General features: G+C 42.0%; 1 long non-coding RNA gene across 1 annotated transcript; it reads left to right on the top strand.

Moving 5' to 3' along the window:
• The first annotated feature begins 18 nt into the window (after nt 1-18).
• Nucleotides 19-16357, top strand: LOC116270264. Its single transcript, XR_004178222.1, has 3 exons — nt 19-8442; nt 10098-10167; nt 13265-16357. It is a non-coding gene; the product is annotated as an uncharacterized LOC116270264 (long non-coding RNA).
• Nucleotides 16358-16636: the final 279 nt, after the last annotated feature.

Here is a 16636-nt window from a genome sequence, read left to right as displayed (position 1 = left end):
AACTTGTGTCATTGGGGTTTGTTGCACAGATTATTTCATCACCCAGATATTAAGCCTAATACCTATTAGTTATTCTTCCTGATCCTTTCCCTCCTCCCACTCTGGTACACAGTTTTAAGAGGCAGAATATGTTGACAGAGCTGACAGCTTCCTCCATAGTGCCTTCCCTGACCTCTCCTTGACTCCAGTCACATCAGCCATTCATCAACCCCATAGGCCGTTGGGCAGGAGTCTGTATAACTTGAGTTGGTTTTGCATATTTTTATGCCCTGTCTGGGAGTTGGAAGGAACTAGAGAGGTTGTTATAGAATAACCTCGATTTGAAGGCAGGAAGCCTTATACAGAGTAGGCATCTCTTAATCAGGCATTAGGTTCTAAAGTCAGCATGTAGGGCAAAATCAGGTGTTGTCAACATCACCTTTGACAATCCTGGCATGAAAGACTTGTAGGAACTGAAGCAATGAAGGTGGGGGTTGGGTGGTAAGCAGAGCTGTTTCCCTGGTCTCACTCTTACCCTTGGGCATAAACAGCCTTATAAGTGGAATGGCAGGGAGGATCATCTACACTATTTAAGTTTTTAAAAAATTTTATGTCGAAGTTACTCGTGTGTATTTTATTAAATTAAACGATTTCACCAGGTTTGTCACAAAAATGATCAGCTTCCCCACCTTCACTTTCCCTTTCCCAGAAGCAATGATTTTCAGCTGAAATGACTGTCCATACATGCTTGTATTGCTACTTTTGGAGTTTTCATTTTTAGGCATTATTTATTGATTTCCTACCATGATGGAAGACAGATAATTTAGTTCTCTTTCATCTCCCCTCCCACCAACCACCACACACTTTTCAGTTTCCCCATCCTTCCATTGCAGTTATAATTTTGGTTAAATCAATATTCAGGGTTTACATTTTTATAACTATATAAATGGTTTCCATAATTGAGCCATGTTGTAAACATTTTTCCTTTCCTGAACAACCTTTTATTTTCCCTAGACTTAATAATTATTTTTGGTCTTTTTGCTTGATTTTGATATACTTACATTAAAGTAACTTCAAACTCTTCACCAGTTGTCCAAATCTCCTGCCAATATGTTCAAACATATTGATAGTCAGTCAATTTCATCTCAGAGAATCTCCTGGGGCCTTCTGGCCTGTTCCTATATGGTCTGGTATTATAGCTGCTGTCCTGGCTCACCCTTCCATATCATCCTGGGCATATCTTTGGCCTTTATCCTGTGTTGGATCTTCCCTTTCCTGTACCTCATATCCGTTTCTTTTTGGCTTAATCCCCTGTTATGATGGAGCACGCCCTACAGAAACTTCTTAAGAAAGGATTGATAGAAAGTACATTTTTTGAAATCATGCATGTCTGAAAATGTTCTTATTCTATCCCATTTTACTCATGGTTTGTCTGAGTTAGAATTTCAGGTCGTAGATTGTTTTAGCTCAGAATTTTGAAGGCATTGCTCCGTTGTTCTAACTTCCAACATTGCAACTGCAAAGTATGATAAAATTCTAATTCCTGTTTCTTTGTAAGTGCATTTTCCCTCTGAAACCCTGTTGTATCTTATCTTTGTCCCCAGCATTCTAAAATTTCATAATAATTTACATTGATATGGGTATGTTTTTATTCATTGGGTTGGGCACTTGGTAGTTCTTTCAATATGGTAGCTCATGTCATTCAATTCTGGAAAGTTTTCTTAAATAATTTCTGTGTTGATTTTCTTCCCTGATTTTATCTATTCCCTTTATCTGTGTCACCCATTGTTTGCATACTGGACTTCTTAAACTAATCTATTTTTTCTTTTTTTTCTTCTATTTTCCATCTCCTTGTCTTTTTGCTCTATTTGCTGAAAGATTTCTTCAATTTTGTCTTTCAATCCCTCTGTAGAGTTTTTTAGTTTGATTCTCATATTTTTAATTTCTAAGAGCTCTTTTTTTCTTTATGACTGTTTCTTTTTAATAAAACATCCTGATGTTGTTTCATGATTGCAATATCTTCTCCCTAAAGATATTGATATAGGACTGGAATGTACATATACAGTCATGTGTCACTTAACAACTGGGATATATCTGAGAAATGTAGGTGATTTCATTGTTGTGAAAACATTGTAGAGTGTACTTACACAAACCTAGATAGTATAGATTACTATATACCTAGGCTATATGTACAGCCTATTGCCACCTAGGCTACAAATCTGTACAGCATATTATTGTACTGAGTACTGTAGGCAATGGTAACATAATAGTATTTGCATATTTAAACATATTTATACATAGAAAAGTTATAGTAAAAAAATACATAAGCATTATAATCCTATGGGACCATAATGACATACACAGCCTGTTACTGACCTAAACGTAGTTATACAGCACATGATTGTACTTACACTCTTTTCTCTTACAAAATCTTCACTTCCTCTAAATTGATTTATTTATTTTTTGTTTGTTCCCATCCAACAGAAGCACAATACACATTCTTCTCAAGTGCACATGAAACATTCTCCAGGATAGATCAAATGTTAGGCCACAAAACAAGTCTCAACAAATTTAAGAAGATTGACATAATATCAAGTATCTTTTCTAACCACAACGGTATGATAGAAGTTAACAACAGGAGGAATTCTGGACAATTCACAAATATGTGGAAATTAAATGACATGCTCCTGAACAATCAACCAATGGATCAAAGAAGAAATGAAAAGGAAAATTTAAAAATATCTTGAGACAAATGAAGATGGAAACACAGCATACCGAGGGTTATAGGATGCAGCAAAAGCCGTTTCTAAGAGGAAAGTTTACAGCAATATATGCCTACATTAAAAAAGAAGAAGGATCTCAAATAAACGACTTAATGTCATACCTCAATAAAGAAGAAAAAAGCAAAAATTAAACCCAAAATTAGAAGAACAAAGGAATTAACAAAGATCAGAGCAGAAATAAATGAAATAGAGACTGGAAAACAATAGATAAACAAAGTGAATAATTGGTTTTCGAAAACATAAACAAAATTGACAAAACTTTAGCTAGATTAACAAAGAAAAATAAGTAAAATTAGAAGTGAAAGAGGGAACATTACAACTGATACCACAGAAATACAAAGAATTGTAAGGGATTACTATGAATAATTACATAGTAGCAAATTAGACAACCTAGAAGAAATGGGTAAATTCCTGGAAACATATAACGTACTAAGACTGAATCATGAAGAAATAGAAAACCTGAACAGATCAATAGTGAGTAAGGAGGTTGAACCAGAAATAAAAATATTCCATCAAAGAAAAACTCAGGGATTGCTTCAAGGCTAAATTCTACCAAACATTTAAAGAAGAATTAATACCAGTTTTCTCAAGCTCTTCCAAAAAAATCGAAGAGGAGGGAATTCTTCTAAACTCATTTTACAAGCCGACATTACCCTGACACCAAAGCCAGATGATGACACAGCAAGAAAAGAAGATTACAGGCCTATATGCCTAATGAACAAAGATGCAAAAATCTTCCACAAAATATGAGCAAACCAAATTCAGTAGCACATTAAAAAGACTATTCACCATAATCAAGTGGGATTTATCCTTGGGATGCAAAGATAGTTTGACATACGCAAATCAATAATTGTAATATACTGCATTAACCGAATGAAGGAAGAAAACATATGATTATCTCAGTAGATGCACAAAAAGCATTTGACAAAATTTAACATCTTTTCATGGTACAAACTCAACAAACCAGGTAATGTACTTCAACACAATAAATGCCATATATAACAAGCCCACAGCTAACATCATACTAGTGCAAAGTTAAAAATTTTTCCTCTAAGATCCAGAACAAGACAAGGATGCCCACTCTCACCATTTCTATTCAACATAATACTGGAAATCCTCACCAAAGCAATTAGGCAAGAAAAATAAAAGGCATCCAAATTAGGAAAATGTTAAATTGTCTCTTCTCACAGATGACATGATTTTGTTTCTAGGAAACCCTAAAAATGTCACCCCCTCAAAAAAAATGTTAGAATAAATGAATTCAGTAAAGTTACAAGAAACAAATCAACATACAAAAATCAGTAGTATTTCTATTGCTCACATTAGAAGCTTTCCTCATATGTCTGATGGTCTTTGGTTATGTTTACATATTTGAGGCACTAAAAAACTGATTAAAGGCTTCAAAACATGGGTGGGTCTTGTTGAATATGAGTTTCTTTATAGGGTGATCTGGCTGGAACTCTCAATGTCAATATCTTAAGATGTTTCCTCTTGAGCTAGTCAGGTTTGCCAGAGAAGGTATGTCCAATCTTCTGTCTGTAAGGTGAACTCCTGGATTCCAGTGTTCTTGCAGCTGATTGTTTTGGAAATTTTGTAGTGTAAATCCAGTTCCCTCTCTGCTTTCCCAAAGCTGCCCAAAGATGTAGTTTTCTCAGGTTTGTTGTTATTTACCACATGCTTCCAACATATTGCTATAATTGTCTCTTTTCTCATTCTTCTCACCCTTGATTTAAAATATCCAGGAGTTTGGGATGGAGTGAAAATAGCAGAATGCATTCAATCCACCATCTGAACCAGAATTCACAATTTGTGTTCTCTCTTCATTTTTGGCTTAACACAAAAATTTGATTCATATAATTTATACAGTCATACACATTTTCTTTCCAGGGGTTATAGTGATATTTGTTGAGTATCCTGCAGTTTATAATTTTTTTCCACTCTTGATCCCATTTGGTTTTTACTATGTCCTAGTGTTATAGAAACTATTATTCCTCATTTTTAAGTATGAGAAAAGTCAGGTTTAGAGAAACTGTACCCTATTCAATTTTCATTACTTGGTAAGGAGTTGAGATAAGACTCCAAAACCAGATTTCCTGACTCCAAATTTGACTTTTCTTTTGTCACCTGCATCAGGCATTTTTTTGTGAACAGTTTCTGTGAGTTGAACTAGTCAATCTGCAAGGCAGTCTTTTTCGCCAGTGGATGGATGGTATTCAGCTGTCATGGATGAAGCATAATGGGGTTGTAAAAGTTAAGGAATTCTGAGTCTAGGATGTTCGATGAGTGTTGAAGTTGTCCTTGGTGATGGCAGGTAGCTTATGAGTGAGATGCCAGAACTCCCAAAGAAGGATGGTGGTGACTGATGGGAGGTCAATAGATGACAGCAACAAGGTAGGCAAAAAGAACATGGTGTATCTGAGCAGCCTAAATCTCAAAGGAGGAAGAGATCTTAGTTTGGGTAGATAGTAGATGTGTAAAGAGAAGACTGGTGCAGGCTGACTTTGCAAAAGGCTGACCCTCCCTCCTGGTCCCTGTAAGAATGAGGTCTGTCACAGAATTAGGTCTTACAGAATCCAAATAAGACAGGCAGGGGGAGGAAACATTGGGTATATAGACTGAAGATGTAGATGGGATAACGAGAGAATGAGGTTTGGAAAGAATTGGGATGAGATTTAATGAAAAGAAGAGTTGGGAGAAAGTAGGTTCAGAGCAATTCAAGGTTGTGTATGTGACCTTGAGTGAAATAATAAAAAACCTTGCAGCTAGGGTAGTTGAGGATAGCAGCAAGGCAGTTAGAGCTTTGTTTCAGTCTCTTCCTTTTTCCACTGGAAGCGTGTCTGTCTTCACCTGTAGCATGTCCTGGCTTGCCAGCCTGGCCCATAGGGCTCTTTCTTGTCTGTGACCGCCAAAGGCATTGCATGAAGGATTTGGGCTGAAGCCAAAGTAAATAGCAGCTGAGAGACACACAACAGTTGGTGTCTGGCTCAGATGACTCTGGCGCCTTCCTAGACAACCCTCCTCCCCACAAAATGTCTGCTTGGTTCAATGAAAATGAAAATTAACATTTGTACAGTGCTTTGGGGTTTACCAGCCACTTCCACAAACAGCACTTCATTTCATCCTCCCAACTCTGCTGGTGGTAAGTATTATGATTCCCATTTTACAGGTGGAGAAAGCCTCAACTCCCTCCATTATAACTGATTGACATTCAGTAATTCAACAACTCACCCTGAATATCAGCTTTCTTAGTAATAAAATGGAGATAAGACCTATCATGAAGTTGTTTTGAGAATTAAATAGGATTATATGTGTACAATGCTTACACACAGTTGACATTCCATAAATGTTCATTCTATAGCCCCACTTAGATGAGTCATGCCAATTGGAGTCTCCATCTGCCCTTGCCAATAAGGAACAAGCCATTTCTAAAGGGTGAAAGGAATAATTTATAAATATGCAGCTTTAGTGACTGTGATATATTATGAGGATGGCCCCAGAAATTTCTTCCATTCCTAGATACATACTTCTTTGCAATGTTAATTTGTCATCCAATAAAAGGCAGAGTCTATTTCCTCTGCCCCTTGAATTTGGGCTGCACTATGATATGCTTTGATCAATGGAATGTGGCAGAAGTGACACTGAGCCCTCAGTGTCTGCTTTCACCTTCTTGATGCCCTGTGACTTCCAGGCTTAAGAAAGCCCAGACTGGTCTCCTTGAGGATGAGTGATCACATGGGGAGAGTGTCCTACTCCTCTCAGTAGTTCCGGCCATCTCCACTGAGGCCTGAGACATGTGATGGAGGCTGGCTGGGACCAGTTAGTCTTTCTCCAACTCCCCACCCCTTCACCTGCCAACTGACTGCAGTGTACGTGACCTCAGGTGAGACTGGCAGAGGAACTGCCCAGCTGAACCTCGTCCAAATTATAGAAGCATAAGCAAATACATGGTTTACATGGTTGCTATTGTAGGCCACTAAATTTTGAGGTAGACTGTTGTGAGGAAATAGATAAGCAATAAATGATTAAGGTGAGACAGAAGGAATACATTTAGAGGCTAAGATTGTGCAGATACTGAACAGGGGTAAGAAGGGAGTTCACAGCATTTTTCTCCTGTAACTATGGTTGATTGTTATGAACCTAATGAATTTGTGAAGACCTACTGCTCTGACACATGTAATTCTTCGGATAAACAGATATACTATAATCTTACATCCAGGGAGTTCCAAGCTGAGAGTCTCATTAACTTCCACCTCATCCTTATGACCAATAAAGGGTCAGACCATCTTTGTCTGATAGAGGGTCTTGGGAATATCCCCGATATCCTCAGTCAAGCTTGGGACCAAACCTCTCAGTCCTTGATCTCTATCAATCCTCGCGGCCATGTAGTGAGAGCATGCTCACCTCATCATCATGTAATCAGCTCCTCAGAGATCTCTAAATGGTTCTGGAGGAAATAATGCTCAGAAAAGTGGATATGGAAACAGGCAGGATAGAAATAAGGTATTTCAGCATAAGCTGAACTGATTATTCCAGACCTGACCTTGTCTGGGCCAATTTAAGCATTTCAGAGGAATTTTGGTCTGAAGAGGCTGAGATGATCCCTGAAGTCCTTTACAACCAAAGTGAAACATCAGAAGCAGATTGTTCTTCTCTGAGCAGGGAAGGCCATGGTGTAGTTCTCAGAGTATCTGGTAGTTTCTACCCTAAACTTGCCCACAGACAGGGAAGAAGGCCGAAGTGACTTCGTGCAGTGAAAACCAAACCACGTTCTCCCTGAAGATCAAAAAAAGAAGCTGGTTTCTGAGAAGTTAGTCCAAGGGCCAATGGGAAAACACTAATAAAATCCACATGCTTTGGGATGCAGGTTGCATGTAGATTCTAAGAGTCCTCCCTTCCTCCTTAGGTTCAGTCCCAGTGCCACCATCCCTAATGCACTAGGATCCATTTTATTAGGTTGGTGCGAAAGTAATCGCGGGTTTTGCCATTACTTTTAATGTAACCCACGATTACTTCTGCACCAACATAATAGTTAAATCTCTCTCACTGCCCCTCTTGTTCTCTTTGTCAACAGCAGAGATGAGGTGAAGGAGTCAGGGAGAGCAGAAATGGCTCTAGTTTCTGAGCTCTGCTTTCTCCACACAACTTCAATGTCCGTGAGTGTGGGGAGGAGAGAGGGTGAGACTGCCAGCTGAACCCACCACTGCTCAATGCTAAGTGCTTGGAGCGTGGTACGCAGTCCACCTATGTGCCCCGTCAGCAAGCCAGCGTCATTTATAGAGGCTCCCAGGGGACTCAGCCTGCTGGAAAGGACACCAGGGATCAGGAAATCTGGCTCCAGCACGGACCTGTTGCATGAATTTAAGCAGGTTAATTAAATTAACGTTTCTGAGGCATGCCACAATTTACATTATGCTTTCAAAAGTACTTTTGAATGAATCCTCTCAAACTCCCCAACACATATGTGACATATGATGTATTTTTTTTCCTATTTAAAAGAGTAAGAAACGGAGACCCAGAGAGGCAAAGTGGTTTTCCAAAGTCACCACATGTCAGACACCATCAGAATCTGTTGCCTCCAAGCCCTTTGCTTTTCACACCACACTGAGCCACCTCTTGTGTATTTACTTCTCTGAGCCTGAGTTCCACCATCATTAAAACAACAACAATTTTACTGTGTGAGGTAAGCATGTTACCTGTGTTATCTCATTTAATCCTTAAAATAACCTATGGGCAGAAACTATTTTTATCCCTGTTTTACAGGTGAGAGAACTGGGGCTTAGAGAGATTAGAAACCTGCCCAAGCCAAAGCCCATACTCCTAGCCATCTTGCTATAGTTCCCCTCTTTCATATGGAATCCCTACCCACCTCACCAGGTGATACTGAAGATAAAATTAGGTGGTGCGTGGGAAAATGTTTTTTGGAAGTTAAACATGTGTAGCATAAATATAAAGAAAAATAAAAATCTATACTCCTGAAGATCTTATAACAAAGCTCAGAAGAACTCCCAAAAAAATGACACAACCACACATCTTCACTGACATTAAGCAGCACAGACAGCTATATAAACAACCTGCAACAGGAGGGTCCTAGAGCCTGGAAGCATTAGTCCTGGAGGACTTCCTGAAAGAGGTGAGTTTTGGCTAAGTTCCTGGCAATGATGCTGGCATAGTACATAAGAGAGGGGCACAGTGGCTCACGCCTGTAATCCCAGCACTTTGAAAGGCCAAGGCAGATGGATCACCTGAGGTCAGGAGTTTGAGACCAGCCTGGCCAACATGGGGAAACCCCACCTCTACTAAAAATACAAAATTAGCCGGGTGTGGTGGCGGACGCTTGTAATTCTAGCTACTTGGGAGGCTGAGGTAGGAGAATCACTTGAACCTGGGAGGCGGAGGTTGCAGTGAGTCGAGATCACGCCACTGCACTCCAGCCTGGGCAATAGATTGAGAGATCGCACCACTGCACTCCAGCCTGAGCGAAAGAGTGAGACTCCATCTCAAAAAAAAAAAAAAAAAAAAAAAAGAGAGAGAGAGATGAGAAGAGAGGCATTCCAAGCAAAAGCTCTGGCCAGCAGGGCCACACTGCTTTGTCGAGCAGGTGTCCGGGCAGGAATGGAGATTCTGGTAAGAGTGGGTGGAAGTAGACCAGGCTCTAAGGCCATAGAAATATACGTGTGTGACAGATAGAGCCACTCGGCCCCGACCCGCTGCAGCATTATACACAATAGCTTCCACATTATCCTAAACACAGACCACAACTCATCCGCCAAGCATTTTTTGCTGCTACAATCCTCAATCTCCTCAAAAATCAAAATACACTCTCTGATCTTGGCACAAACACTTGCTCTCACTTGTGGGCCTTTTCCATGGACTTTTATGTCTCTGTTTATTTTGTGTGTTTCATGAGTGGCTCATGCCTTTAAAGGAAATGCACTAACCGTGGCCTGTCATTATAGTCCTGTGCTCGCCCCGCTCCTGGGATGGGTGAGCCTGGGCTTTTAATTTGCTGTGATGGGAGATAATTGTTGCTTCAGTTTCTACCTCTGAAAATAAACCGGGGTGGTGCTTCCCGGCTGGAAATCCACAGAAGCAAGCTCACCCTTGGGGCCTGTGCCAGAGGAGGCTTAAGCCAGGGCTGGAGTGACTGATCTTAACATCCCTCACTCTTTTCCTTTTCTGGATTTCAAAACATACAATTAGTGTTTTCTTTAAGAGCACAAGATGGCAAAGTTACAAAAGTTCAGCGAGATTTTTTGACATTGTATGCAAGAATTCTAGAGGTGGGACTCTGGGCAACCGGTAACATATTTGATGGTGGAAACTCTGTAATTCCAGGTCACTGTGTGAGGCAAGGTGGAGTGGAGCCCCCAGCCAACCTGCACTGAACATTTAATGAGACTGAGAAGTAAGCTTATCGTTAGCTACTAAGATTTGGGAGTTGTTTGTTGCCACAGCATAAACTAGCCTACCCTGACAATAAAAAACATGAAATGCTTAGCATAGTCTCTAGAGCATCGCAGCCTCATAATAAGTGATAGCTCTTATTTTGATAGAGCTGTCTTGAAGTAATCACACAGAGTCTAGCATAGTTCTGAGCAAATGCTTGTATACTCTTTTACAATGACAAAGGATGAGTTCAAAGTCAGTAGAGGCTATCAGAACCCAGGAAAATACTGTGCCCAAGAAAAATGAAACCCTTACCAGAAACGGGAGAGGACTGCTATTTGCTCAACATGTAGAGTCAAGTCATCGTATGCTCCAGTTTTCACTAACTAGAAACTCATTCCCATTTCTACTCTCAATGAAGCTATTTCTGAGCGCTGAGTCTGATGCATTCTCAGTTCAGAATAACAGGTAGCAGAAGCTAGATACCTGATCCCCAAATTTATCATTGATTACTTAGTGCAGAAACCAAGATGTCATAAGGGTATTTTTTTTTTTTTAATTTCACTCAGTAAGTTATAAAACTCTAAGAACCTCAGTTATATTAGAGTAAAGGCAGCCACAGTTTAAAAAGCTGACCATTGTTTCCAGGGCAGTATTTAGTGCCAAAAGGAGTTTATCACATTGATTACAAATAAGAAGAGGCAGTGCAGGTAGAAGTTAAGAGTGTGGTCTTGGGTGCCCACCCACAAGATGTAGGCTTACATTCTAATTCCTTAACTACAAGGTGGTATGTGTTTAAGAACTTAGAACTATTCTTTATGCATAGGGATCACTCAGTAAATAATAAGCCTCATCATACACACTAAATTGGTTGATGATTTTTAACATTCATATTATTGTTTTAGTCATTTATTTATTCAAAAAATATTTGCTTCAAACTTTCTCAGTGCCACTAACTCATTTAATCATCTCAGTGACGCTATAAGATCAGGGAAATTGCCCTCACTTTATAAGTAATTAAACCGAGGCACAGAGACAGTAATTTTAAGACCACGTAGCCAGTTATGTGGCTGGGTTTAAACCCAGATCTTAAATAGGAAAATCCTACAAAGTCTTAGTTCAGTGGGAAGTGGATTTTGTGAGTCAATTCAAAAATTTTCACAGCTTCTAAAAAGGGGGAAGAGATTGTTCTAATACCGCCCAGCCCACTCTGAGGTCCAGTTTGTACGTGATAGGGATATTTAATATAGAAAGGTATGCTGACAAGGGTGTGAGTCATCTGCTGAAGATAAATACCATCTGTGCATGGAACATGTGGTTAAATAAGGGAAATGCATGTCAATAAAGAGTGGCCACTTCCCCTGAAAGCTGTGCAGATCCAACACGGTAGCCAAGGGCCACTATTCATTGCTCTCTCACCAAGAGGTTTCTTGAAGAAGGATGCAGAGTTGGACCTTGAAATCAGTCATTCAACACATGTCTAAGTCTTTTCCAGTAAGTTAAACCCTCTCTCAGTCATCTTACCTTCATATAGCTTCACTGCATGACAAAATCATGGATAAAAAGAGACTTGCATGTTTAGACTCTAGTCATTAACACACGCAAAGAGCTACTGTAATCGCCGGTGTTTCCTGGACCAAAAAGGGGCAAAGAGGGCTGAAGTGTTTTATGAGTTAGCCCATTCCTTGATCACTTCAGCTTTTAAGCTTTGCCAGCTGCTGCCAAACTGAAGAATTAGATGCATTGTATTTCATTATGTTTCATTCATTAATTCAACCAATATTGCTTGGGTACCCTCTAATGAACCTGATGAGTGTGGCCAGGCTCTGTGGGCAAGGCAAAGATGAATTCCCTGCCCTGGGGGAGCTTGTAGTCTGGTGGGAGACAGAAGTACCCCAAAGGAAGGCTCTAGAAAAGCAGGGTCAAACACAAAGTACTAGCTGCTGTCCAGGAGTGGAGTGGAGTCGAGTCTGGACTGGAAGATGATGACAGTATTTGAGTCAGGTTTTACCAAAATACCTGTATTACTGGTAAGCTCAGTGTGCATCTCTGGCCAAGCCCTGAGAGGGTGGGAACTGGAGTCGTATGACAGAACCTGCTTCCCTGCCTCTGGAGCCCTGCACCTCCCTGGTCTCTAGCAGATGCTGCCTCTGTGTTCAGCACAGAAATGGGAAGTCTGCCCCTCTCCGCCAGATCTCACAAGATTCCTCATCAGTGGGGCCCGTTCAGCCTCTGACTCACCCATTCCAGGGCTCAGTCTGAGGTGCCTATGAGAAGAAAAGATCCAAGGCGGGGTGGGTGCCTTTCCTCTCTCTCTAGACTCAACCCCACCTGCCTAAGCACAGACTTTTTCTTCATCTAAAATGAAAAGCCTCCATGTACATCCATTCCTCGAAACAATGCCTGGGCCTAGGGAAATGATCTCCTTTAGAGTGGCTGTAATTCATCATTCCAAACTGAGACACTGTAGAGAGTGGCACATGCAAGCTGGAAGGGACTCTAGAACCATAGTCCTAAGGACCATCCCAGGAAAACTGAGATCTGTGGCCATTCTTGTTCCCAATTACATCCAGTCTCTGCTGGCCCTGCCACAGGCTCTGGGGACTCAGTGCTTTATGGGTGCTGCATTTACATTTGCTGGCCAAAAGATGCAAAATAAAACCACGGCCAAATTTCAATTGGCTGCCTAGAAATATAAGACCAGTGCCTAGGAATTTGAATGAAGGAGCTGGTTTAGGGGTTTGAACTTCCACCAAATTGACTCAACCACCACATAACTGGAGGCCCCAGTTTTTGGGAGCTAGCTGTCTATAGTCTGGTTGGTGACATTTTTCAGGCAGAATAAGGAAATTCTCTCAGTCAAGAATGCATTTGTCCTAATTTGTACTGATTTGCTGCTGCCCGTTCAAAGGATCTTATTTAAGACCAGAGTAATTTGTTTTCTGTGCTGCCTTGAACAAAACTCCTCCCTGCACTTGAGTGTACAATATTTGTAGACATTTGTCTTCAGGCTAGTGTAGTAATCTTCCTTGTATGCAACTGGGTTTTCTCTGAAAAGACAGTTGTTTAAAGTTCAGCCCAACGTTTATTGACTTTTTTTGTGCTTATATCTACAGAGAAATCGTAGTCACTGGTTTGAATGGACTAATCAAGACCTATGAACTGCTGTCTGCACTAATATCCACTTTCCCAGAGATCAAAGCCACGTGGCCGGAGAGAGAGACTTTCAGCTGCTTTTCTTGCATCCTTTTCTGATCAGAGTGATTTATCACTTGAATGCCATCATCAGGTCACAGGCTTTTTACTTCAGATATTTGGTATCAGACTGTGGAGTATCGGATGATTTAGCATTTGAGTTTATGCTTAATCTGTCTTATAAACAACCCTGTGATTTAAAAGAAAAAAAATATAAAACCTGTTATATGAGAAAAGCCTTGTCTACAGGACTGTAAGAAATGGGAGGAGGCAATACTTAGGAAATCCAATAGGCCTCATTTAATCTCTTCTTCCTTTAACCCAGGGATAGACCTGCATGTTGTGATGAGGACGTTCCATCCCTGAGCCAGGGTGAAATGGTGCAGGGTGAGGGCATAGTTCCTCACTGTGCAGGGAAGAAGAACAGGGATCCTTCAGCCCCATTTTTCAGAGGGAGAGGCTCTGAGATTCCTGGCTCCTCTTGACCCTGAACTCACCGTTGTATTTTTGGGAAGAATACCCACAGTACTTCCACAGACAGAAAAACCTCGAGGGCAAGGCCCAAGTGTTATGGTTCCTACGATCTCTCTACTAACCTCAAAGAATAAACTACAACATTCTAAGCAAATGGATCTCTATGTGGCCCCTGCCAGGAAAATTGTCTGAGTCTGGTACCAACCCTTCAAATCCAGAAAAGCTGGGCCCTAAGGTGGTGCTGAGCATGTAGAAGAGGGGTTGCAAACCAGCTTTCCTAGTTGCTATGACCACAGATCCTAGGGACCTCTTCAGTGTTAAGTTTCTCCCCAGACCCCACTGCTGCCCTTTGAGTTTGCTGGATATCTCTTCTTGCACCAAGGGCTGCCTTCCCTCACCTTTGCCCTGCCATTTGATGTCCCAAGTCTTGACCAGGCCTGCGTGGCCTCACCTTGATAGCACCTTCACCATAGTAAGTATTCAGTATCTGGATTAGCAGACCACCAGGCGGGCCCAGTGAGATTGGCTGGTACCCAGTAGCAACTCAATCCATACTCCATGGATGGATGAATGAATGAATGAATGAATGATTGAAGGAAGTATGAAATTCCAGCCATGCTTCCCAGGGGAGGGTCTGCAGCCCTGACTCAGACGGAGACGGTAACAGGAGCAGTTTGAACCAGCCATCACCACTCCAGCCTGGAGGCTCTGTGGGAAGAGACCAGGAGCAAGGGAGAAAGAGTAAGCCCTTGCTCTGGACAGATCCTCTAGTGCTGCTGCTGTGAGGCCAGAGCAAGGAGCCCTTGTAAGGATGAGAAAGGAAGAAGTGTCTCCTCTACAGCTCCGGCTAAGTCCAAGCAACCTCAGCATTTCTTCATTCAGAACCTTTGCTCAGCCTCGGGTGTGTTGAGGACATAAAGAACGAAGTGACGAGTGCTCCCCTGACTCTCAGGGGTTCCAAAAGGGTTATCTGTGGTCTGACGATCCTCCTGGCTAAATAGTTCCTACAGCTGTTGCTTAGGTTCAGAAGAAAAGGGGCTTCCACACACCCATACCTCATCTGCTAGGATTAACAACATTAAAAGATAAGGCTAGTGGTGCTGCAGCCTCCTGACATCATCCTGGTCCGTCCACCTTAAAGATGGAACTTCACAGAAACGAAGGGGTGGAGAGGAGTTGTGTGAAACCAGACATCTTCTGAATTCTGCAGAAAATGCTAGGGCCAGATTCACTGTACAGATTCTGATAAATGCCAGAGGTGAGAGGGGGGTTTGGATGTGGTCGCAGTTAGTCACAGGGCTGCAATACAGCCCATATGTCTCTGACTTTTTTAAAGATTAATTCACAAAACAAAAAGTCCTCAAGTGTGCCTGGTAATGACAGGAGCTCACTAAATAGTTGTTGATAGACTGACCCAGCATGTCCCTAGCTGCCTGTATACTGTTTGCGTAGAGCCATTTTCCCGGAGGCCGAGGCAGATCTGAACCATGACTAGAATCCACGCAGGTGGTGATGTACACGTGGCAGCCTTTCCATTCCACTCATCCGTAGCCTGTGTTGGCCAGAAGAGAAGCTCTGAATAGTAACTTCTCTATATTTTTGCTGTTAAAAATAACAAACCCTGGGCCCTAGATCAGGAGCTATTTCTTTCCTTGTAGACAAGTAGGTCCTGCATGGAGAAGCAAGTCTCTTCTGCCTAGAGGATCCATAGTCAAATGCTTGCAGAGGAGATTGTATTCTAGAAGCTCTGAAATAGTCAGAAATGCCCCCAGGCTCTCTGAGGGAGGGATTCATTCCAAACCAAAAGGATATCTCTATACAGGCTGGTGTGAGCACGGGGTAGCTAAAGGAGTCTTGGGCAGAAGCACCTGCACACCTGGCAAGGGCCACGGTGACAGGTGAGATGGGTCTGAAGTGAGGGCAAAAGGACGTGGCTTTATGGGACCTCAGGCTGACTTCAGAGACACCCACTTCCTGCCCCTGCCAGCTGCTCAGCCTGGCCCCCAGGGCACCTCCCCAAAAGCTTACCAGTCATTCTCCAGCGATGGTATTTGTCACACACTGGCATTTCCTACACTCCTTCTACTGACCACATCTCCGGGGACTGCTGGGGGCCCACTGACCAAGCTCCCGAGGATGTGAGTCAGCAGGCCGGCATGCTTAAGAAAGGGGTGTTTGGTCCTGGCTTGAGAGCTTCCCAGACCCCGCATTCCTGCTCCCCCCTGCTGTATCAAAGCCCCCAGATCACCATTTCTTAGAAAGATAAGAAGGGCATTCCATCCAGTCTTGGGCCTCTGTGATGTTCCTGCCCCATTGGGAGCCCCAGAGGGAGAGCATCACCATTATTCCTTTCGAACGGCACTGGATGAAAACAGAAGAATCACTGAGAAGCTGTTACACATTTAGATTCCTGGGCCCCACTCAAGACATTCTCTGGGGTGAAGGGTCAGAAGTAGGAAGCAGCAATCTGCATTCAAATACATCCTCCGGAGCTTTTAAGACCCTGCCAGGACCAGGAATCGCTAAACATTAAAGAGTATAACAACTTCAAAAGTACATTACAAATTTCCTTTTTTTTTTTTTTTTTTTTTTTGGCTAAGGCCTTTGGAAGAGGAATTTGACTCAGAGATAATTTTGTTTCCTGATAACTGCAAAAGTAGCTCTCTCTTTCCTTAAAACAGGGAGACCCTCTGGGATCTCTGTATATCTGAGGCCAGCAGGAATCTGAGATCATCTCCAACTCAGTGTAGGCTGCAACTCGCCTTCCTAGGCATTCCAGACTCCCACAGACGATGCAGCCCCCAGCACGTTCCTGACTG

Source organism: Papio anubis, chromosome 14 (genome assembly GCF_008728515.1).
Source record: "Papio anubis isolate 15944 chromosome 14, Panubis1.0, whole genome shotgun sequence".
Taxonomy (NCBI): domain Eukaryota; kingdom Metazoa; phylum Chordata; class Mammalia; order Primates; family Cercopithecidae; genus Papio; species Papio anubis.
This window is presented reverse-complemented; position numbering and strand designations above follow the sequence as displayed.